The sequence below is a fragment of the Rhinopithecus roxellana genome, chromosome 1, assembly GCF_007565055.1.
Source record: "Rhinopithecus roxellana isolate Shanxi Qingling chromosome 1, ASM756505v1, whole genome shotgun sequence".
Lineage (NCBI taxonomy): Eukaryota > Metazoa > Chordata > Mammalia > Primates > Cercopithecidae > Rhinopithecus > Rhinopithecus roxellana.
In genome coordinates, this window is record NC_044549.1 from 72,024,613 (window position 1) to 72,047,931 (window position 23,319).

Consider the following 23,319-nt stretch of genomic DNA (forward strand, 5'->3'; position numbering starts at 1 on the left):
TGAGAATTCATTAGAAATGCAAATTCTCAGTCTCACACAGCCCTACTAAATCTGAAGCCTCAGAGATTTGGCCCAGCAACCTGTGTTTATAACAAGCCTCCAAGCAATTCCAATGTACACTTAGTTTACGACTGATACAGGCTGATCATTTCTCCAGTGTGCCTCTCACTTTCTTTCTTGTGTATTTGGTCTTTCCATTCAGCATCCTTCCTCCTTCTGTATCTGGCCGACTCCTATTCAGTCTTTAACGCCTTTCAAAAAACACCCTCCTATTTGTAAGCCTCCTCTGACACCATCCTCTCTGCTTAAGCAGAATTAACTGCCCCTTTATTTCTCCTCTGACAATGCTTTGGGCATCCATTGATATATTATGTTATAATCATCATGTATGTATCTGTTTTCCATACTAGGCTGAGAGGGTGAGAAAATATCTAATTCAGCAAATATTTTATACAAAATATCACAGGCCTACCATTGGATTAATTCTGGTGATGCCAAAATAGAATAATAAAGTCTGATTAAAAAGTGGGACAGTGCCATATTTGCCTAAGTCATCATTGCATGCCAAGTGAGATTTCAAATCCCTGGCTTAAAGCCTCCCCCACTGACATATACTAGCTGTGTAACCTTGGGCAAATTATTAAACCTCTTCAAATCTCATGCATCACAGGGAAATGCTAATAATATTTACCTCCATGTTTCATCATCATCATCATCATCATTGCATCCTTAGCAACTTGTATTGTGCCTGATACAGAGAACGTGGGCATAAGTATAAAAGCTTTTTTTAAAAGATCAGAGTTCTGGACAGATATACTATACTTCTTGTAGAACTTGTCACTCACCCTAAGCAAATCTGACTTTACATAAAATGTTTCATAAAACATGCCAAAAGGTGCAGAGAACTTTTGTATTGCCTCCCTGATTTGCCCAGTAAGAGGGTGATCAATATTGAGTACGCTGCCTGAGTTATTTCTTGGTTGTATTAGGTCTGTTCACTCCCCCATCCACTCTCAGCATCTTTAAACTATGACTCTGGTTTGCAAACTTGGTTTCACATGAGAATCACCTGGGAAGCTTTAAAAACAAATCCTGATGCCCGTGTCTTGCCCCAAAAGAGTCAGATACATTAATAATTAACATGAGTAATGGCTTGGGCATGGGATCCCCAGGTGATTCCAATGTCCAGCCATAGGTTTAAGCCACCGGGTTAGAAAACCTAGAAGGAGACTAAACTGTGGCTCAGGATGAAAAGTTATGTAAATCAACAGGTCTTGCTATTTTTGATAAAATTAAAGTATGATGAGCCTGCTGGTGGTGGTGTGATCATACTAAAACAACTGAAGTGTTCACAGAAATGTTTTAACTAGCGTAACATTCCAGATGGTTAGGACTTCTGGAATAGAATGATGCCAAAGTCAGCGAGCATCTATAATAACCTGTGGATGATTCTTGTAGCTGCTAAACTACACTTAACTTTCCATTTTGTTTTTCAGTCTACATAGCTCACCCCTCTTGCCCTCACCAGGCAAACCAACTTCATTCATCAACAGTGCACCAAAGGACTGTAGGAGGATTCCCTTCCTGTCAGCTTAGACTTTTAGTTTCTGAAACACCACTCTCTGTAGAAGCAAGGCCGACAGACATCTTGAGACTGGTATTCTCTCTTGGCTACAATTTAGAGATTGTCTGTGATGACTGGCGCCAAGAACTCCATGGATTAAGCCTCCTTTTCTGGCTCCCCATCAATCTTTCCAAGTGTTTCCCTCTTCTTGACCTTGTTTCTCTGATAAAGCAGCCTGAGTGTGATGGCAAGGAGGTGGCTTATTAGGACGGGCCCCAGTGCCACTGGAGCAAGACTCAAAACTTTGACTGTGAGCTACGGTCATCCTCTTCTTGAACTCTGGTTAGGACCAATAATGACACGTCTGGCTACCAGAAAAGAGAGTTTATTTCAATCGAATTATGTAGGAGAGGCAACCCTGGCTTTTAAAATGTGAATAATGCTCAAATTATTGGGGAGATAATGAGGAAAACATTAAATAATAAACAAGCCTATGGTAGATTTTATGTTGAAAAGAAAATCTCTTTAAACACTACTTCAAGGACGATAGCTACTCTGACAGTCAAGTTTTTTTAAGTCGTTCTTGCAGATAAGTACTAGCTCGAAGTTTCTTCTTTTCCTTTTCTGCTTTTCCTGTGCTCCCCCCATTTCTTCTTTTCTTTTCCAATCAGCATTTTCAGGGGCCAGGAAAATATATCATGGTACCCTCAGCAGAGAAGCGAAAAGGGGAGAGGAAGGACAACCAACCCTCCTTGAGAGGTGCCTGCATGCCACATGCATTATGTCACAGAATCTCCTTTAATCCATACAAAACACCATGAAGGGATATTATATACCTGTTTTTTTTTTAAATGAGGAAAACCTGGCTCAGATTTTAAATACAATTTTGCTAAGGAAGCATAGCTAGCAAGCATAAGAGCCAGGATTCAAATTCTGAGGTATGTGATTCCAAAGTCCAATTTCTTTACATGACAATGAGGTGGCTGGTAACTGCCCTCTTCCAACCAATCAGTGATACTCTGTTTGATGTGTCTACAGATGGAGAAAAGGCCCCTTGGGCCCCTTGGCTCACCTGCTTAGACTAGACCATCAGGACAACTCTGATTTCATTTTGGGTCTCTATCTTGTACCCTAACTCCCATCATGATCTTCTCAACAAATGTCTATGCCTGTGACCCTGGGAGAACGAGAACGCACGTAAAAAGTTATGGGTGGGAGCTCCATGACCATAGGGGACACCCACATAGGAGTTGATTCTATGGAGGCTAATTCTATAGATTCAGCAGCTTTATTTCTCAAAGCAGGTATTTCCCACATCTGTAGGAGATGGAAGGAAGAGAGAGAAACAAGAGTCCCAGGCAAGCAAGAAGCTGTGGGAGAATGTGCAGCAATAAATTCAAGTGCCATTTGCTCATCATCAACTCTCCGACTCAGGTCTTACCAGGCCAATGCAGTGATGGGAGGGAGCACCCAATCCAGTGAAGTGTTTTGCTTCTGGCCAGGCACATTTCTACCCTTTGGAGGAGAGGACACTGCAGCAAAGGGAATTTTGAAGTCAGGCCCCACAGATTATGTAAGATAGAACACAGGAAAATGAACCATTCTTCAGAACTCTTGAAGTTCTTGTATATTATTATCCAATGATAGATGTGCTTTACCATTCACACATGGGAATAAATCCTAAAAATAATAACTTTTTCATTAGAAAGCTAGACTATAATTTTTCCAAGGGTCAAATGGATAACTTGCATATTTTTATAAATCTCTTTGGGCTGTTGGAGCACTGGTTTGGTGTTATAATAGGAGAAGGGGTTTTGCTGTGTTTTTCTCTCTTCTTTCTGAGGTTGTGGTGGACAAACAGGAATTCAAATTTTGCAACTCTAAAATGACACCCCTACTTTATGGTTTGGGGCTGTTTTTCTAGGATGAGGCACAGATGGTGTTTCTGTCTCCTCCAGAGAATATTTTTGGATGTAAAGTTTCTGAAATAAATTATTCAACTGAGGCCAAAATAGTCTCTGGAAAATAATCATATGTGAATAGAAAATAAGAGCAGCCTGGCCGGGGCTGAGAAAAAAATGCAGCTGGTTTTTAGAAATGGTAATGTTTGTACTAGTATTTGTATTAGGAATAGAATGAGACCTGGAATTTTGGAAGTGAGTGCTGTTTTACTCAGAAAATTTGATGGTTTTCTTTCTTTCTTTTTCTTTCTCTTCCTTTCTCCCTCTCTCTCATTCTCTTAACATTAGTGAAGAGCAGTCAAGGGTTAGTACTTCTGAAACTCTAATGAGCATATGAATTACCTGGGATTTTGTTAAAATGCACACTTTGACTCCGTTGGTCTGTATATTCTGCATTTCCAACAAGCTTCCGGGTTAGGGTACTGTTACTGGTCCACAGATCACTTTGAGTGACAAGTGCTGGAGGAAGTTCAGATAAATTATATAATGAAGTAAAGCTATGCTTTGCCAATCTAGTAAATTAATTATTTTATTTTTCCTTTAATAGGTATTTATTGAAACCTGCTTTGTGCTGGGCAATATACCAGATGTTGGGGATAAAATAGTAAGCAGACAGACCCTGTGCCTGTCTTTATTGAGCTTGGAGCCTACTATGTATGACAAACTTTAATCAAATAATCATATATTACAATTTTGCAGCTGTAGTAAATCTAACGAAGAAGGGGTACAGGTGCTATGAGATCTTAAAATAGGTGCCTTCATTAGACGGCTGGAAAAGGTTTCCCCGAGGAAAGGTATTGAGCTATGAAGATAATAACAGTAGTCATTATTATCATCATAGTGAGCAGCTAGCCATGATTTGAACATTTCATCTGGGCCAGTACTAGATATATATCTGTCCATTATCTCATTTAATTCTCACAGCAACCTCCTAAGGTAGGTGCTGTTGTTATCCAATGTTATGGTGGAGAGACCTGAGGCTCAGAGAGCTTGCACAAGGTCACACAGGTAGCACATAGCAAATTCATGACCCAAACACAGAACCATTTAACTGTTTCAAGTTATCATCCAGGACTTTAACCAGAAAGACTGCTGAATCAACTGTATCAGCTTCTTAGCTCCTTGTTTTAACAGCAGCCATATTGGGAACTTTTCTGCTCCTGCTGGTGTGATGTAGCAGTGAAGGCTCTGGGCAGAAATGAGGAAACATGACTTTGGGCCCTAGCTTTGCCAGTAACTTGCCAGGGGTTTGGACAGTGGTCATGACGGTGACCATTTTTCAAGCACTTTCTGTCTGCCACATGCTTTGCTAAGGCTTAACAAATGATTATTTTGCAAGATCAGAGTTATATATTAATATCTGCATTTTACTGGTGGGGCAATGAAACTTGGAGAAGGTAAAGCGGCAAAATTTGTAAGAGATAGGGCATGGGTGTGAGAGATGGTTTAGCATAGTGCAACAGTTCTCGAAGTGTAGTCTGCAGGCCTTTTCAGGGGACAGTTCATCAAAACTATTCTCATACTAACACTAAGATGTTATTTACCTTTTTAAAATTGTGTTGATATTTGTAATGACGACTCATAAGCAATGGGGAGTAAAGCTGTCAGTGCTTTAGCAAAATAATGTTTTATTAGTGATGGTAACTGTGTAAGTCGAACTAGCTTTTTCCCTAGATATATGACTTTTTTTTTTTTTTTTTTTTTTTTTTTTTGAGGCAGGGTCTCACTGTGTCACCCAGGTTAGAGTACAGTGGTGCAATCCTGGCTCACTGCAACCTCCACCTCCCAGGCTCAGGTGATCCTCCCACCTCTCAGATTACCATGTAGCTGGGACCACAGGGGTGCACCACTACATCTGGCTAATTTGCTTTTGCATTTTTTTTTGTAGAGACAGGGTTTCTCCATGTTGCCTAGGTTGATCTCTAACTCCTGGGCTCCTCTAGCCTCGGTCTCCCAAAGTGCTGAGATTACAGGTATGAGCCGCCAGGCCCAGCCAAGGATTTCTTATAAATACACTCACACAGAAAAAGTTTCAGAAGATAAAAAGATAACTGCAACTGGAAACTAATGCCTGGAAATATATGATAGGTCAATTATCATAAAGGCCTCTGAGATGATACCCCAGAAGTAATTGTTGCCAATAATATCATGAGAGCTTTCAAGTAAAAATTAGAATTTTGGAAAACTTGGATCTGCTACTATGAGCTTGTCAGCTTCCTAGTTCTTGATGCCCTTTTAAAATGAGAGTAGTGTTGACGTTAACAGACTGGTTTAAAAAAAAAATTGGTTGGGAGGGGTGAAGATTCGTAAAGCTCAGTGAACCAAGAGCCTCCAAATCTCCATTGTATAATGTTTAAAAATCATGCATGGGTAAAAGAACTGCTGAAAATACAAAATGGACCCATGGATTTTGGGTATGGAAAGTTCATTAATATGGTTTTAGATACCACATTACAACTAACCTTTATGAAATATCACTTTTCAAGTTTTGTGTACTATTAAAGAAGAACAGCTACAATGATCTAAAAAAGCTACTAAACAGTTCCCCTCTGTTCCAATTATGTCTCTATGTGAAGTTGGATCTTCTTCATCTACTTCAATCAAAACCACGTATCACAATAGATTGAAGGCAGAGCAGATATGATCATCAAGCTGTCTTCTAGTAACACAGATGTTAAATGTAAAACAGCACTACTCTGTATACCAAATGCTTTATTTTGGAGAATATAATTATTTCTCTTAAAAATGTGCTATTTATGTTAACATAGGAGTTTATTGCTATTTTTGAGTGAATAAGTATTTTTAAACTTCTTAAAGTTTGAATACAGTAAATATTAAGAGGTATATTACATATAAAGCTCTTTGGGGTCCTCAATACTTTTTAGGAGTGTAAGGGATTTCTGAGAGCAAAAAGTTTGAGGATCCTACCTAGTGCATGAGAACATGGGCTTCGGAGCCAGGCCTGCCTGGGTATATCCTATTATCTGTGGGGTTTGTTTTTCTTTACTTTTATTTCACATTTAGCGGAACATGTGCAGTTTTGTTATGTAGATAATAAACTCATGTCATGAGGATTTGTTGTACAGACTATTTGGTTACCCAGGTACTAAGCCTATTACCCAGTGGTTATTTTTTTTGCTCCTCTACCTCCTCCCACCCTCCACTCTCAAGTAGGCCCAGTGTCCGTTGTTTCCTTCTTTCTATTCGTGAGTTCTCATCATTTAGCTCCCACTTATAAGTAAGAACATGTGTATTTGGTTTTCTGTTCCTGGGTTAGTTTGCTAAAGATAATGACCTCCAGCTCCATCCATCCCACGTTCCTGCAAAAGACATGATCTCATTTTTCTTTATGGCTGCATAGTAGTCCATGGTATATGTGTACCATATTTTCTTTATCCACTCTGTCATTGATGGGCATATAGGAAGAGATGTTGGACCTTGGGCAAATTATTCCTACTTTGTCTGCACTGGTTGTATAAGGAATATAGAAACAATAGTTCCTACATTCTAGGGGTATTACGAATGATGAACAAGTGGGCACAGATCAGTCAGCTCTTGTCTAATTTGTGAGTGAGTGTTCTTTCCACTAGATTCACTTTTCTAAGCTTTGCTGTCTATATTTCTGAGAGTTTTTTTGTTTTGTTTTGTTTTTTTGAGATTCCAGCCCAGGCTGGAGTGCAGTGACACAATCTTGGCTTACCGCAACCTCCGACTCCCGGGTTCAAGCGATTCTCCTGCCTCAGCGTCCCCAAATAGCTGGGGTTACAGGCATGCACCATCACACCCAGCTAATTTTTGTATTTTTAGTAGAGATGGGGTTTCACCACATTGGCCAGGCTGGTCTCAACTTCCTGACCTCAGGTGATCCACCTGCCTCAGCCTCCCAAACTGCTGGGATTCCAGGTGTGAGCCACTGTGTCTGGACCATTTCTGAGATTTTTAAAAGCCTATTTACCTTAGCTATTACATGCTTCTGTAAATATATTCCCTCTGATTAAACAAATTTCAGATCAATATTCTAGCTAGAGATGATGCCAGTATAGAAACTCTATTTAGCCTCTGAAAGGAGTGTACTTGCATTGTATGGACAAAGGAAGTTGCTTTGAAATTATTCCTAGCTCTGCCATAGATTTGCCCTTTGGATTTGAACTTAGATACTTTTTAGAATTTGCTCACTCTGATCAAGTATTTTGATTATGAACGTTAGCAACAGGCATCCAGTTGCATTCAGCTTTCCAAGCAAATATTTACAGAGCCCCTTCTGTGCAATTGGCACGGTTCTAGGTGTGGGAATGAAACAGACAAAGGCAAACAACAGAAATGCATATTCTAGTTGTGTATATCATGGGAGAGACAAACAATGAATAAATAAGCAAAATATATAGTGTGTTGGCTGATAAGAAGGACAATGAAGAAAGATAAAGCAGGGAGAGGGGAGAAGGCCCGGGGCATGAATGTGGGCTGCAGTTTCCCTTCCCAGTCAGGAAATGCCTCATTACAGAGATGATTTTGGACTAAAGACCTGAGGGAGTGAACAATGTGGATATCTGGGTGAGAGAATTCTAAGAACAGGGAATTGCATCTATAAAGACATAACCAGATTCTGCCTGGCATGTTAGTATGGTTGAGTTGAGTGGGCAAGGCAGGTGTAGAAGATGTGATCTAAGAGGTATGAAGTGCCACACTGCATCATATTGACCTGGACACCCTGATTTGGAAGCCACTGGAGACTTTTGAGAAGTGACGTGATCAGAGGAATCCTGCTGATCAGTGTGGTAGCAGTGGAGACTGTGAGACATGGTTAGATTCTGGATCTGTTTTGAAACTAGAACCACCAAGATTTGCTGATATATGGGATTTGGGGTTTGAGAAAAACAATGAAGTCTAGGATTATTCCAAAGCCTGGGTAACTAGAGGGATGGAATCCAAGAACCAAGGCCAGGAAGACTGAGGAAAGGGCAGGTTTCAGTGGAGGTATCAGGGAGGCCAGCCAGAGCTTAGATTTAAATGTGTTCATTTTGGGGTGCTTATTAGGCATCCAGTTTTTCCATTTTATTCATACTCTCAAGGATGAACCAAATTAATAAAAACAGCCAATATACTGCTAGGAATTACTTTAAAAAAAAAGTGGCTACATTACTTTCTAGAAAAAGAAAGCCTGAAATCTTACATATAAGACTTCTTTTTTTTTTTTTACATCATGTGGTACTATTCCAGAACTGAACACCCTATGCCAGGTGCGGTCTTATTAAAGTTCTGGAAGAAAAGACTATCTGTTCTGAGACACAATGCCTCTACTTGTGGAACTAAAAATAGTTCAGCTCTCAGTCCCCAGGGCACGCAGCTCTCTAAATGTCCATCCACTACATGGCCACATTAGTTTGACAAGATTTCAAGGCTCACCTGTCCACTACTCACACCACATCTGGGTTTTATATTTTAATTTTAATTTTGCATGGCTCTTTTTGCCTTTGTCACAAATGTGACTTTCTCTACTCCATCCTTCCCTCTCACAGATGCTATTGTTGGGTATGGCTGCCTGATATATTGTTGTCATTAATAAGAAAAACAGCATTTCCTAATTTTGTATCATCTGTAGAATTCATTAATGTGTTGTTTGCACTTTTATACAGATATTTCAAAAGGATGTCAGATAATACAAATAATTATCTTACAATTAAAGTAAGGGAAAGGTCATCTTTTTTAGGAGGAGAAAAGGGGACATGTTTTCTGTTGTTTCCAATACCTCATTTGCTCAGCAAACACAAGAAAAAGGGAGCAAGGACAGATTTTTTGATAAGAATGTCAATTCATTTGTGGATTGGGGAGATTGTCCAGAAGCTTAACTGACGTTCCTCTTCCACATCATCCCACATATAATTTCGAAACAAAGACAAGCAGGAAACACAGATTTCATAACCTGAAATCTCTTTAGCTTCATCACATGCCAATAAGCAACTGCAATGGCAGAATAAAATACGCTAATGTGTTTTGACACAATAATCGTGCCTGTTTCTCCTTAATGAGCCAGGCTGGGGATTTCCAACTTATAGAGGCAGAGAAAGGCTGTCAAACCACCAGATGTGCCCCATACTTGTAAGGGGCATTTACTTAATGGGCCATCTGAATACTTGTCTACATGTCAGCGATGATGCAAACATGATATCTCTCAGCTTGAGAGTTGCTTTTGTGTGCAGACAACTTTGTGAAGTCATGGGATAGCACTTGGAAAGGAATTTTAAACTGGGAATACATTTCATGGCTCAGCTGCAAGGCTGAAGACTGCAGGAAGGAATTCACTTTCAGCAACTATGTGAATTCATGGAGTAGGTCCATGCTATTTCAGTTCTGCACAGCTGGCCAACTGTGAAGATTTATTTTTCTCTTCTTGGAGCTGAGTGACGTCTCTTTAATGGTTTTGGAATGACTGTTGCTAATTCTTCTTGAAAATTTTTCTTTTGTTTCTCTCAACTGGGATATTTCTTCTCACCTGGGTGATTTCCCATCTTAAGAATTTTTCGGCTAATGTTTTTTTTTTTTTTTTCTTGATTGCCTGGAACAGACATCAACTTGTATTACTCACAAAATGAGGATCTAGTGTAAAGATGCAGAGACGTTGCAATGGAAGTGTAAGCAGAAATACAGTGAGGGCTCAGGAAATGCTAGAATAGGCAACTCGAGGGATGGCAGGAACAGGGAGTACATGCTCTTCATCTCTGCTTCTGTCTGCACATCTGCTTTATTTCTTTGTCTCAGCAGACTCACAATCTCTGCTCCTCATCCCGCATGATGGGTAAGGATGCCTACCCACAGCTCCCCAGGCCATCTGTTAGAGCTTCAACCACATGGAATGATGGAATCCATTCTGTTCTCTATCTCTGCTCTTATTTCAAATTCCTGGGGAAAAATAACCCAACTCACTTCAGGCTTCCACCCTTGGTCCAGTGGGCTGCGAAATTTCCAAGCATAGTTTCTGTTTGTTCCTTGCTTTGGGTGAGGTGAAAATGAAGGGAATAATTGTGAGCTGTTCAGATTCACCAAAAAGTTATCTACTATTGTTGGGGGAGAATGCCCAGGGACAGATGAATTTGGGTAAGGGACAATAACAAGACACTAGAAAGGAAAATCCCAATTGTATTTTTCCTACAGAGTCAGTATCCCAAACATTTTCCTCCACAGAAACTGACAAATAATCCATGGGAGCAGCTTAGCAGATGGGTTGAAAAAAGCAGCAGGCTCATCATCGGTTTTCAACACCTTGATACACCAGGCTTGGCCCTTGCTACCTCATGCATTATTTAAGCACAATGCATCTCCCTCTGACTGTGTCATGTGCTGGAGGAGAATGTGAAGTTTCGTCTGTCTTTAGCAAACATGTTTCAAGTATTGTCTGTCTGAAAACCAAATGGAAGAGGGTAAACCTGATAATCCACTTGATTTTAGCTTTCGGACCTTGACACATGGGCAGATGTCAGTTTGCAAGGATTCTGTGTAATTACTTTAAGGAACATTTTCTGAGCATGTCCAGTACAACAGATGCTCTGTCAGATAGTTGTAGTTAGGATTTTTTGGTTTTAAGTATCTGAAGATTGAAATGTATCAGCTCATGTACTCAGAAAATCTGGGGTAGTGCTAGCCAAACCAAATGGTTCAAGCAAATGTCATCAGTATTTGGCCTCTTCCAGTCTTTTTACTCCTCTATCCTCTGTGTCTGCTTCACTTCTACACAGGCTTTCTCTATGTGGTGGCTCCAGATTTTATATCTTCTAGTTGACATCTTCTAAAAAGAAAAGGAAAAGACTCCCCCTGCCCCCTCCCCCAGCTCCTTTCTCTAGTTCATTCTAGTAGAAGTCCAGGGTTCTCCTTGACTGACTGTGATTGCGTCATAGTCCCGGTCCTGAGCCAATCCCTGAGTGCAGGATGAGGTGTTGCTCTGACTGGCTAAGCTTGGATCTGTGCCCAGTCCTGGAGTTGGAGTAGAGGCAGCTCTAACCTAACCACAGGGATGGGGTGTGCGGGGAGGGGTGTTCACCAAAGGAAATCCAGGATACTGACACCCAAAGAAGGGGGAATAGAGGCTGTGAAGTCAGAATCCATAAATGTCTACTACCCAGGCTAAGGAAGGAGAAACATACACTACCTACTCTCATAAGAACCTAATGGTGCTAGGTGTTTCAAGTGAGGTATTTGGAAAATACAGATGAAAAGCCATTAATTATGAAAATCTAGACATCAATGAGGGTTTTTAGAAAAGACAACATCTATGTTGGACCTCGAAGGATAAGTGGGGAGGCTGGGACAGGGCGTTCTAGGCAGAGGGAGCAATGTACAAATATGAGGACTTGTAGTTTGATACAAATAAGACATTTATGACCTTTGAGGCCTGAAACATTTCCCTGTTATTGATGTATATGTGCATTTACTGAATATTCACATACATAAGCCTTCTTTTGTCATAAATTGACGAATTGCCCTTCTGGCTCAGAAACCAGACTTTAGTGATATACAAGCATGGACACATTACATGCAATGGTGAAATCAGCAGACACTTTGAATTCAGTCCGACCTCGTATGAATCCCAGCTCAGCCACCTACTGGCTGTATGACCGTAGAGAAGTAATTTAAGTATTTTAGTCTTCATGTTTTTATCTGTAGGAGGGTGACCTATCTACTGCATGTTGTCTTTGTGAGAATTAACTGAGTTACCCAAAATGGTGTCTGGGATATAATAGACACTCACTAAATGCTAGTTACTTTCTCTCTCCCCGCTCTTCCTTTGTATACACCACACTGTTTCTAATAAGAGCATGAAATTGATTTGTTTAATTACACACATAGTGACCACTTGTTGACCACAGCATTCGAAGCTCTGATTGGGCTCTGTGCCCAGCACCCTGGGAGGCTGGCCTTTTAGGATTGCAGTAACTAATTCCCATGCCCTCTACCTAACAGTAGGTTCAAAGAAATAGGAAGCCAACAAGAGATGCAGGGAGGAAATAGAGTCAATTTGGAGTTCATATTCCAAAAATTCCCTTCCTGTAAAGTTATGAGAGTTATTGTCAGACAGCCTTCTCCACCTACCTCCCGTTCTTTTCTTCTCTCCCCTTCTCTCTCCTGATAACCACTTCCTTCCATTGTTCCTTCAGGCTTAGAAGCACACACAGCACCCTGACCATTACTAGCATCACAGCATGGCACTAACCCTTGTGCTGTCCCTACCCCCTGCCTTCACCTTTGCTAATTACTCCTTTATTAATTTCTCCTCACATTACCCAATTTGACTTTACCATTGTTTTCCTGTTGGGGCCCCGACTAGCTCTGACACCAAGGATAAACATGATGCCATCATTAATTTAATGAGGGCCCCTCAAAAATCAGCTGAGATAAATGAACTCATCATTCTATAGATAAAGGGGGAAGTTCCCCAGATTGAATGGAGACATTTTGTTTAAATGTAGCTAATGTTTAAAATAATTACCTTCTTAAGAAGACCTCTACTTTCTTCTGGAGCATGGTGGTATGTCCTTCATTTGGGTTTCACAGATTATAAATGACCTGATAATGAGCCCAGTATAAGAAACAGTTGAGGATTTTTTCCCCCTGGGTTGGGTTGGGGGCGGGAGAAATGGGCTTTTGATCATTTTTGAGTCTCAAAACTGTTCCATGTAGGTTATCCATTTCAAAAGCCAAAAAACCCATCTTTTTGGATAAATAATATCCAGTAAATAACCCTCCGCTCTTCTCTTTAAATATTGACACCAAATCCTATAAGAAAAACTCTGTTACTTGTAAATAAAAGGTACATTGGTTCAAAGGGTCAAAGTGGAGAAACAGATCATAATGATTCAAGTGTCCATGGCATAACTTTGAATAAGATCACTTTTATACCATCCAAAGCCATTGGATTTCAAGCAGACTACTAAACGGAATCACAGGGAATTGCTAATATTCTACCATTTTTTGACCTACAAAATGACAATTTCCTAGGTTCAAATAACAGATGATTCTTGCTGTGCTTTAAGAGAACATAACTTTCATTTCCTGCCCGTTTCTTGTGAGTATTTTCTCCTTACTTTAGTGGGTGGATACTAGATTTTTCTCTGATGGTTCCTCTGATGAAATATCTGACAGATGAGTAGACAAACTTTGTCACAATATTTAGTTTTTTATTTGTGAATTAACTGTATAAGTTGTATTAACTTTGTTTCCTATATTTTCCATATGGTACTTTCGACGAACACAAACAAATCAATATAACTCCAGACGATAAAATCTGATTGCCACTGAAAGCTAATGCCTAGAAGTATGTGAACTATTAATAATCACAAAGCCTTTGCTCAAATACCCTGTTGGCTATTTAAAAATACTATCCTCAGTTTAAAGTTATTTTAAAACACATCTAGTTTTAGCAATAAATACCCTTTTATTCTGACATTTACTTGAAATAACTGTGCTTTCTTATAAAACAAGAGGTAGCCTACTAATATTCAACCAATACTACCACATTCTTCACAATGCTGGGTTGCATATGTTTAAGATTTAAGCTTCAAAAGAGGTATTTTTCTTAAGGTAAAAAAAAAATCATCCAATTACATACAAGCCAAGATTATGCAATGCATTCGAATCTGTGCATGGGAAGAATGATGAGAGACTCTTGCTATGGGGATTATTTGGGGTGTGGTTCCTCCAAAGGGAGTAAGCCCAGGTTTTAGAGAAAGTTTTTAAAAAATTATTCTCTGAAACTAAAACTACTAATGTCAACATGTCCTGAGATTAGTTCTTTGCAAAAGGAACATACTAAATAATAATCTATGTATGCATTGCTTGTAAGACAAGTGTGTCCCCTAAAGGCATCTAAAAAAAAAAAAAAAAAAACTCATCAGCAAGAATCCCTTCTAAATATTTGTGCAATACAAAATATAGCCCACTTAACTGAATATTATGCCACAAAAGGTGATTTTTATACAGAGAATTGTGTGAAATTTCCAGGACTGTCTGTACATGAAATTTTTTTTGCCCTGTAGTTATATCATGTGCCTAGGATTTTTCCTTTTCATTTTATTTCTATCGATTTCTATTGATTTACTTAGAGACAGTTTCATTCTGTCACCCATTCTGGAGTGCAGTGGCACTATCACAGCTCCTGCAGCTCTGAACTCCTGGGCTCAAGCCATCCTCTTGTCTCAGCTTCCTGAGTAATTGGGACTACAAGTACATGCCACCATGCTCAACTAATTAAACAAAAATTGTAGAAACGGGGTCTCACTATGTTGCCTAGGCTTGTCTTGAACTGCTGGCCTCAAGTGATCCTCCCACCATAGCCTCCCAAAATACTGGGATTACAGGTATGAGTCATTGCACCTGGCATCTATGATTTTTTAAATAGGAAAATACAACTTCCGTTTTTATAGGTGTATTAGTTTCCTGTGGCAGATATAACAGATTGCCACAAATTTGGTGGCTTAAAACAGCAAGAAATGTATCCTCTCATAGTTCTTGAGGACAAAAGTCTGAAACCAGGGTTGAAATTGCTGTGTTGGCAGGCCCTCCTTCCCCTAGACACTCTAGGGAAGAATCTATTCCTTGCCTCTTTTAATTTCTGGTGGCTCCTGCATTGCGTTCTTTGAAGGTGGCCATGTTATGTAAGTCTTCAATGCCAGCATTGTCAAATCTCTCTCTACTTCATCTTCATGTCACCCTTTCCTCTATGTGTTTCTGATCTCCCTTTGCCTACCTTTTATAAAGATACATGTGACTGCATTTAAGGTCCACTTTGATAATACAGGATAATCTCCCCATCTCAGGCAATGTAGTTTTAATCACATCTGCAAAGATACTTTTCCCATGTAGGGCACCATATGTAAATTCCAGGGATTTGTACATGATTAATGTTGTGGGGTGGTGCATTTTTAAGACTACTACAATGGGAAATGTTAGATGAAGCAGAATAGTGAGCTGGAAGGACTAGAAGTTAGGAAACCAGGCTCAAGTCCTGGAATTTGTCTAGCTTTCCTTGGGAAAGTCAATTATTTGAGACTCATTTTCATTATCTATAAAATGGATATTAGGTATAAGGAGACAGATGATATCCCTAAGTTTTTTGTTTCAAAATTATATTAGGCATAAATAAGACAGATCTGAAATATTTATCTTTCATTCTCTAAGGAGAGACAGAAAGTTCTGGGATTTGGTGGCTACAAACTTTTCAACCACCAGAAAAGTACAAATGATAGTGGAATCAGGGTAAGGCTCTGTCCTGTATCATACATCCTGCAAGAACATTCAGAGATCGCAAGAAACCTTCTGAGTGTTAATTCTGTGCTTCAAGTACCTTGATTTCGGGAAGTCCTGACCCCTAGAAAAAATATATCTTTTGTCATAAATTGACGAATTGCCCTTCTGGCTCAGAAACCAGACTTTAGTGATTTCATTAGACCTGACCACTACAAATTGAATTAATAAAGTATAGTTCCTTAGTCCTCCAAATTTGAATTGCATGGTGAGCCTTATTCTGAAAAGTCCTGACATTTATTAATTTATTTAATAGATACTTATATAATAATATAATAATAATAATAATAATGGTATTTCACATGCATTGAAGACTTACTTTGTGTAGCCATAAAGATAAACACTCTACATTAATTGTTTCATTTGCTCTCCACAATTTTCCAGAGAAACCAGGCGTTATTCAACAAATCATCACCAAATACCTACTGAGTGCCACGCATGTAATGGTGCTGTGGAATATAAAGATGAATAGGGGCCTTGACTCAAAGTAACATAATGTTTAAAAGAGGAGGCAAATATTAAGCAAAGAGCCACGGAAGCAAATGTAACATTTACAACTGCATTAAATACTGCCTACCAGCAGGAGCTACATGGTGCTATTAAACTGGTTGCAGAGGACAGATAAATCATTTTGAGAGAAATTTTGTAATTTGTCCCAGGTCACAACCTAAATTAAGAAAAGTCTGACTTTTGATCCAGGACTGCTGATTTGGAAGTCCCATTGGTAACTACTATGCCATACCTCATGTCTGTTTTCTCCATCACTGTTTGAAGTTTAACATGCCCGTCTTTTCTGTTGGCAATCTTTAAGTGGTCATTTTCCCACCATGACTGCTTGGCTCCAAAGTTTAATTTTATTGACTCTTTTGAACATTCCCAGTGTGTGGAAATTTTTAAAAGAGCCCTCAAGCCATTTCTGGAGTCTATGACACAGACTTTAGATCTCATTCTGTTAAGAGATTGATTCCAAGCCCACTTCTGAAAAGTGAAAGTATGTACTCAGTAAATTCCTGAAACTGACAAGAACTCTTTGGCTATTATTCAAAAATGTCTAATACCATGAACTAAAGTGGTGAGTTATTTCCACACTTCACACACAACCCCCACAACCCTTGAAAGTGGAGTACTAAACTATGTTTACCACTGGGTGCAAAACCATTTCCCCTTAAAGATAATCTGAAACAATTTGACAATGATGGTGGATTGGAAGGCAGTGTTGATACAAATTATTTAAATTTGCTATGCTTAAATTTTTTTAAGTAAACACATTTTGTATACAATAAACTATTCATATAAGATTTTTCAATTAAATTTCACACTCTATTAACTAGACATGACATTAGTAAACCAACTGTTTCCTCTTATATTAACATAGCTACACTGAGCGTGAACTCACTTTTAGTTCTTTTTCCCCAAACTATAGTCAGTTTTTCATATATGAACAATACATTTTTATGTGGGCAGGGCCAGAAAAAGCCAATATTCACCATGTATTTTACAGTTCCTGTAGATAAGTATTAGCAGAAGTGTTGGCTTTCCACCTAGTTTAATTAAAAAACAAACTTGGTTTTAAGTATTTTCCCCACTTATACACAATATCATTTTATAATGGAAATTAGCCATTTAAAAAACTTCAGACATTTTATTTTTTATGTTTTTATAATTTGAATTAATGACAAAAATAACTTAAAAGAGCTTTTTTTCCCTTTGAAATAAACAATCAATTTTGAAGAAAGTCCCTTGAGCTGCTAAGAGGCCAACTAGTTAGTAAATCAAGAAGTGACCCCATGGACTTGCATAAACACTATTACACACCCAACAGGAAGGATTGTGACCAAGTAAATAGCACAATTCAAACTCAAACACCAGCTATACAATTGCTCAGTCCCATTTAAATTGGTGACAAATGCCATTTAATCCCAAGTAACTGCTCTTTCATTCATCACGGTTCCCATGTGTCTCTATAATCTACTGTAGCAGAAGATTCCTAAGAAATCATTTTCTTTCTGCCTAGAACTGGTCAGCTCTATTTTAGAAATCCTAAAGTAAATACTTATAATCCCTGTCCTTTTTAAGTGATCACTCAAAGAGGACATGACATATTCTTTTAAGTGCCAAACAGCTGGTTCATTTCCCAATTAGAGGAGAGCACTGTAAATGATAGTTCTAAATAAATATGTAATATAATCTACTGATAAGGACAATGTAAATATTTGTGACAATTAGGGAAACAAATGTACACATATTTGAATATTCTCCAGAAGATGAAATCTATCCATTGTAACATTTGTCAGAAAGAGTCTCTTTGATGGGTTCTTCTCAGGAAGTTGTGCCCCTTGGGTATTTTGCTGTTAAGCTGCCTCAGGCTCTAGAAGGGGTGTACAGGAAGGAGATTCTTACAAAGGAGCCCCTTTCAATAAATTGCCTTCCAAAATGGAAGCTGGATTCCTTGCTCTCATGGTTTCAAATCTTGGATGGGGTGAAACTGGATGCCCCTTGCCCTCAACCCCTTGGTGAGATGCACTGAAGGACTACAGAAGGGAAGGACAATAGACAGAGTTTGCAGGGGCCTGGGCAATCTGTCTTTCTAATTACATTCCTACATTAGTTTTCATATACACATGGTAACCACAAAGATTCAGAATAGCACTTCAGTTCAAGAATATTTTGTTTTCCAGATAAGGTTGTATTCTTCCATAAGACCCATAAAAAGGAAAAATGGAAAACTATGCTATACATTACAACATTGCAAGCAATTTTATGCAAGCCCTTGTTGAAATTTAGGTCACTTGCTTGGGCCTTAGTTTTCCCGTCACTGAAAAGGGATAGTGCTATAGTCCTTTCCAGCTTCCTTCAGAAAATAGTTTGAACATCTAAGTATTATACTTCAACTTAAAAAAGGTGGACTATTCTCTGATTATAAAAATAATAAGTGGTCATTGTAATACAAGGATGAATGAATAAGAAAACAAAAATAACTTCTTTTCCATTGTCAAAGTTTTCTCCCTAAGTGTGTGTATGGGTATAAACACACATTACATATACAGTTATGCACCACATGACACTTTGGTCAAAGCGGGACTACATATATGATGATGATTTCATAAGATTATAATGGAGCTGAAAAATTCCTATTACCTAGTGACACAGTAGCCATCATAACATTGTAGCACAACACATTACCTTTTCCACATTTAGATATGTTTAGACACATAGATACTTACCATTGTATTACAGTTGCCTGCAGTATTCCCTACAGTACAAACATGCTGTACAAGTTTGCAGCCTGGGAGCAATAGGCTATTCCATATAGGCTGAGTGTGTAGTAGTAGGCTATTCCATCTGGGTTTATGGAAGGACATTCTATGATATTCCCACAATGTTGCATTTCTCACATTTCTCAGAATGTATCCCCGTTGTTAAGTAATACATGACTGTGTAGACTATGCTTAATATTAATATGTAAATATTAATTTGTGATCTAACTATTGGGAACATTTCTCCATATCATTAAATGCTGTGTGAACATATGACTTTTAATGCTGTACAATATTGCTTTGTATGGATGAGTCATGATATATTTAATGGTAACTATTGTTGGGTAATTAGGTAGCTTCTAATATAAATTGTCTCTTGTAAAAATGCCTATCCCCGTTGTGTTTTACTCTTTCAATCTCTCTTTGATCTTTCATGGTAGATTGAAATGCTAAGACTGTGAAAACAGGAAGAAGCAGTTTTGAATCCCTACCTACTACCTGTCAGCTGTATGATCTCTGTAGATGTTTAACTTCTCGAGGAATTTCAGTTTCCTTATCTGCCAAATGGGGACCACAGCTCTGTCTTTTAAAGCCACTGTGAAGGTGTGTTGATATGTATGTCATGTGCCTGCCACACAGAAGGCTCCTTGTAAGAATCAGGTTCTCTCTCTTTCCTTCTCTCTTTTTCTTAATCCAGGAGTCCAAGGTGCCCATGATTAGGTTTCATTCTCTGCGAGAACCCTGGAAATTGTGTGCAAAATTTTGTGATTATGTTCAGATATTTTTTGAGAAAAAAACTTTCACAATATAAGAATCACTACAAATCTCCTTCCTGGCCCGTGGCTTTCTATTTTGCTGTAAAATGATGGGACTGATATTTGCCTAGTCCCTAATGGCTGCTTTATTGGCTTGTATTTCTCTGTTAATATCTCCCTTATCTGTTGGTGAGCTTACTGTTCAGTATGAACCTAGCCTGACACACAATTTCTATGCTGAAATCCCAAATTCCAAGGCACTCTTTCCACTTCCTGATACACAATAAGCACACAATAAATGTTACTTGTTGCTCCTGTTATTATATAATGAGGAAATTTTTAGTAGAGGCACATGCATCTTAAATTAAATGCTAGTTTGATTATGGAAGATACGTTACATATGAATGGATCACTCTCTCTCTCTCTCTTTCTCTCTGTCTCTCTGTCTTTTATGACAAGACCTGTATGGATCTGGCCAAATTCTAAAACATTTCCAGGTTCCATTTGTGTTGTGTAGGCTTATAAACAGATCAAGCAGCCAGAGATTACTATTTCTTTTATATCACAACAAAAGGATGTGTGGTGGGGGAGAGGAATTTGGCAATAGGCAAACATCAGTTTAAGACTTTAAAATGGGATGGGGGTCCATCTGTCTTGAATAACTTAGCTCACAAGTTGACTACCAAAGAGGAAACTGCTGAAATTCTTCTCAACTTTGCAATTCTCTGATCTTACACATGGTCCCTTTGACAAATCTCTCTAAAGCAAGTATGTTTTAGAATGTCCATTACATAGCTGGAATGCTCAAGTTAGTGGGCATACCAAGGAAATTTCCCCAATTTGATCTCCCAGGAGTGGGTCACTGATGCCACTGTTAGCTTTTTAAATAATTGACTCCTAAAACATTAGACTTACGTCTTTCTGCTCACAGCAATAGCACTTCATGACCTCACTCAAGAAAAAAGGAAGTTCTGTTTTGTTTCACTATGCATAACAGGTGCTTTTGGAAATATCTGGAAACTAATTCAGACCGATAAAAAATGAACATTTAAGGAAAATAGAGCCTGGACTCAGAAAAAATGCTAGCATAATTCTCCTTTGTATTTTCAGAAGCCAAAACCGAAAGCAGTATCCCAAGTCTTGGAGTCTGTTTCCTCTATTCCATTACCCATGCTACATAGTTCAATTATAAAAAGTTTGTTTCTGACATCTACTCTTGCCTACTGTGGTAGGTTATTCAGTTATGGCCCCCAATGATACATGCCTTTCTGTCTCCATGCCCTTGTGCAGTCATCTCTCACACTGAGCTTTGGCCACTGAGACATCAAAACATGTAATGCAAGTAGAGGCTTATGCATTGGAGCTTGTCTTTCAAAATGCTGTCACCATATGAAGAAGCAAAAGTATCTTTCTGGAGGTATGTGAGCCAAGCTACAGCCAGCATCAAACACCACACACATGAGTGAGGTCACCATGGGCCATCTAGCCTAAGCTAGATAACTGTAGTTTTATGTTTGAGGCTAAAGAACCACCCATCTGACCCCAGCCCAAAGTACTGACCCAAAATCATGAGCAAATAAAATGGCTGCTTTAAGCTCAGAAGCTTTGGATGCAGCAATAGGTAACTGAGACACCCATCTTGAGTTGGTAGAGATTGACAAATTCCATGATTGCTGGCTATTCACCTAATATATTCATGCGGCTGACTTCTCCCTATACACCATGAGGGGCTAAGAGATGAAAAGACAGGGCACATGGATGAAGGAAGAAAAAGATAAGATAGCACAAAAGAAAGAGATGGTTTTCCCTTTCTCAGATCTTTCTATTCTCTGTTCAGCTTTTTTGTTTTTTTGTTTTTTTTGGATGGCTATGCTGGGCTCTCCTTGACTGAGTAGCAGAACAGAATGTTAAGATTAAGGAAATAAAACTTGCTGCTCTGTCTCAGACATTTTTTTTTCAAAAGCCCGCCCTCCCTCCCTCCCTTCCTTCCTATTTCTGTCTTTCTTTCTTTGTTTTTAGAGACAGGGTCTTGCTTTGTTGCCCGTGCAGTGCACAATTATAGCTCACTGTAGCCTCAAAATCATGGGCTCCAGGGACTCTCCCACTTCAGCCTTCCAAGTAGCTGGGACTGCAGGCATGTGCCACCATGCCTTGCTAATTTTTTTTTTTTTTTTTTTTTGAGACAGGGTCTTGCTGTGTTGACCAGGTTGGTCTTGAACTGCTGGCCTTAAATGATCCTTCCATGTCAGTCTCCCATTACAGATATGAGCCACTGCACCTAGCCAAAATGTTTCTTGAGGGAACAAAACCTTATGTCTGATTGACACACTTAAACACCAAGGGACTATCTTTTAATGGAATGCTATTGTGTTCTGAGGCAGGACATTAATATCCTCGTAGGCTGGCCTGTTTCTTACACTTGACATTCTGAAACATGAACTGCTGTCCTTGGCACAAGTATCAATGTGTGGCTTTACCAATGCAAGTTTTGGGGTTTTTCTTTCTCACTTCAACTAGAAGGTAAGTAGTTACCCACGAAGTAATGCAAATTCCTTCCCTCTAACCTACAAAATTTAATATTAAGCTTAGAAAGTTACAGCTTTTAAAACCTTTTTTCTTTAACCTAAGAACTACTGTTTCAGCTCAAATGTAATTATGCATCAAAATCATATCAAATCAATAAAATAAAATGACATCCTCTAGATCTTTAAGTTTCAATGTGTTTTCCAACACAGTTTAACTAAGAAATAATATCTAGGATGCTCGTCTAAGAAAATGAATATACCCTCCTGTTGCCACATACCAAATGCCCTTGTATTTGTTTAAAACGGTATTCTGGAAAGGATAGAAAAATGGAACTAGAACAGTCCCTTGCTATCTTCTAGCCTAACTCTTATGTGATGAAGGAAAATCTGGAATTAAAAAGCTATTGTTTGTTAGGATTAACGGCTGTTGGATTGCTCGAAAGACACTCCTAAAATTACATGGATGGACAAATAGCCTGAATAAAGAAATGAGCAAACTTTCCCAAGAGTTTCCTTGGCTGGCTGGGTCACTGACTGGCAGCTGACAAAGTTTTCAATAATGCCGACTCAGCTGGTTCTATAATGCTGTGTGCCTCAAACATAATTAAAAGTGTTAAGAATTTTGTAGCCTTTATCAGAACATATTCTCCCCACATGCCTTCAGTGACCTGGTCACAACTACTAGAGACAAATAACTCTCTCATTTTACTCTCTGTATTAAGGTCATTGTACCCTAGGCAACTTTCCTGACTGTATCTTCTCCAGACCTAGAAGACTCCAAAACCTACCCAGATGAATTGTGTGGGGTCACTTCAGCAACATCCCTTTTCTTTCTCAGGATGACAGCAAACAATTAGCGTTCTTGGATATTTTTGGAGAGGAGAAATGCATATGGTTTTGGTCATTTTATATCAGCCACTTTTGTTAGTCCATCCACACATTAATGAAATGAGATAGGACTTGCAG

General features: G+C 38.9%; 1 long non-coding RNA gene across 1 annotated transcript in view; it reads left to right on the forward strand.

Moving 5' to 3' along the window:
- The window catches only part of LOC104660496, a 325,315-nt gene that overhangs the window by 120,409 nt on the left and 181,587 nt on the right, over positions 1-23,319 (forward strand). The window contains exon 3 of the long non-coding RNA XR_004055024.1: positions 4,073-4,129. This is a non-coding gene — a long non-coding RNA (uncharacterized LOC104660496). The remainder of the gene's footprint in view (positions 1-4,072; positions 4,130-23,319) is intronic.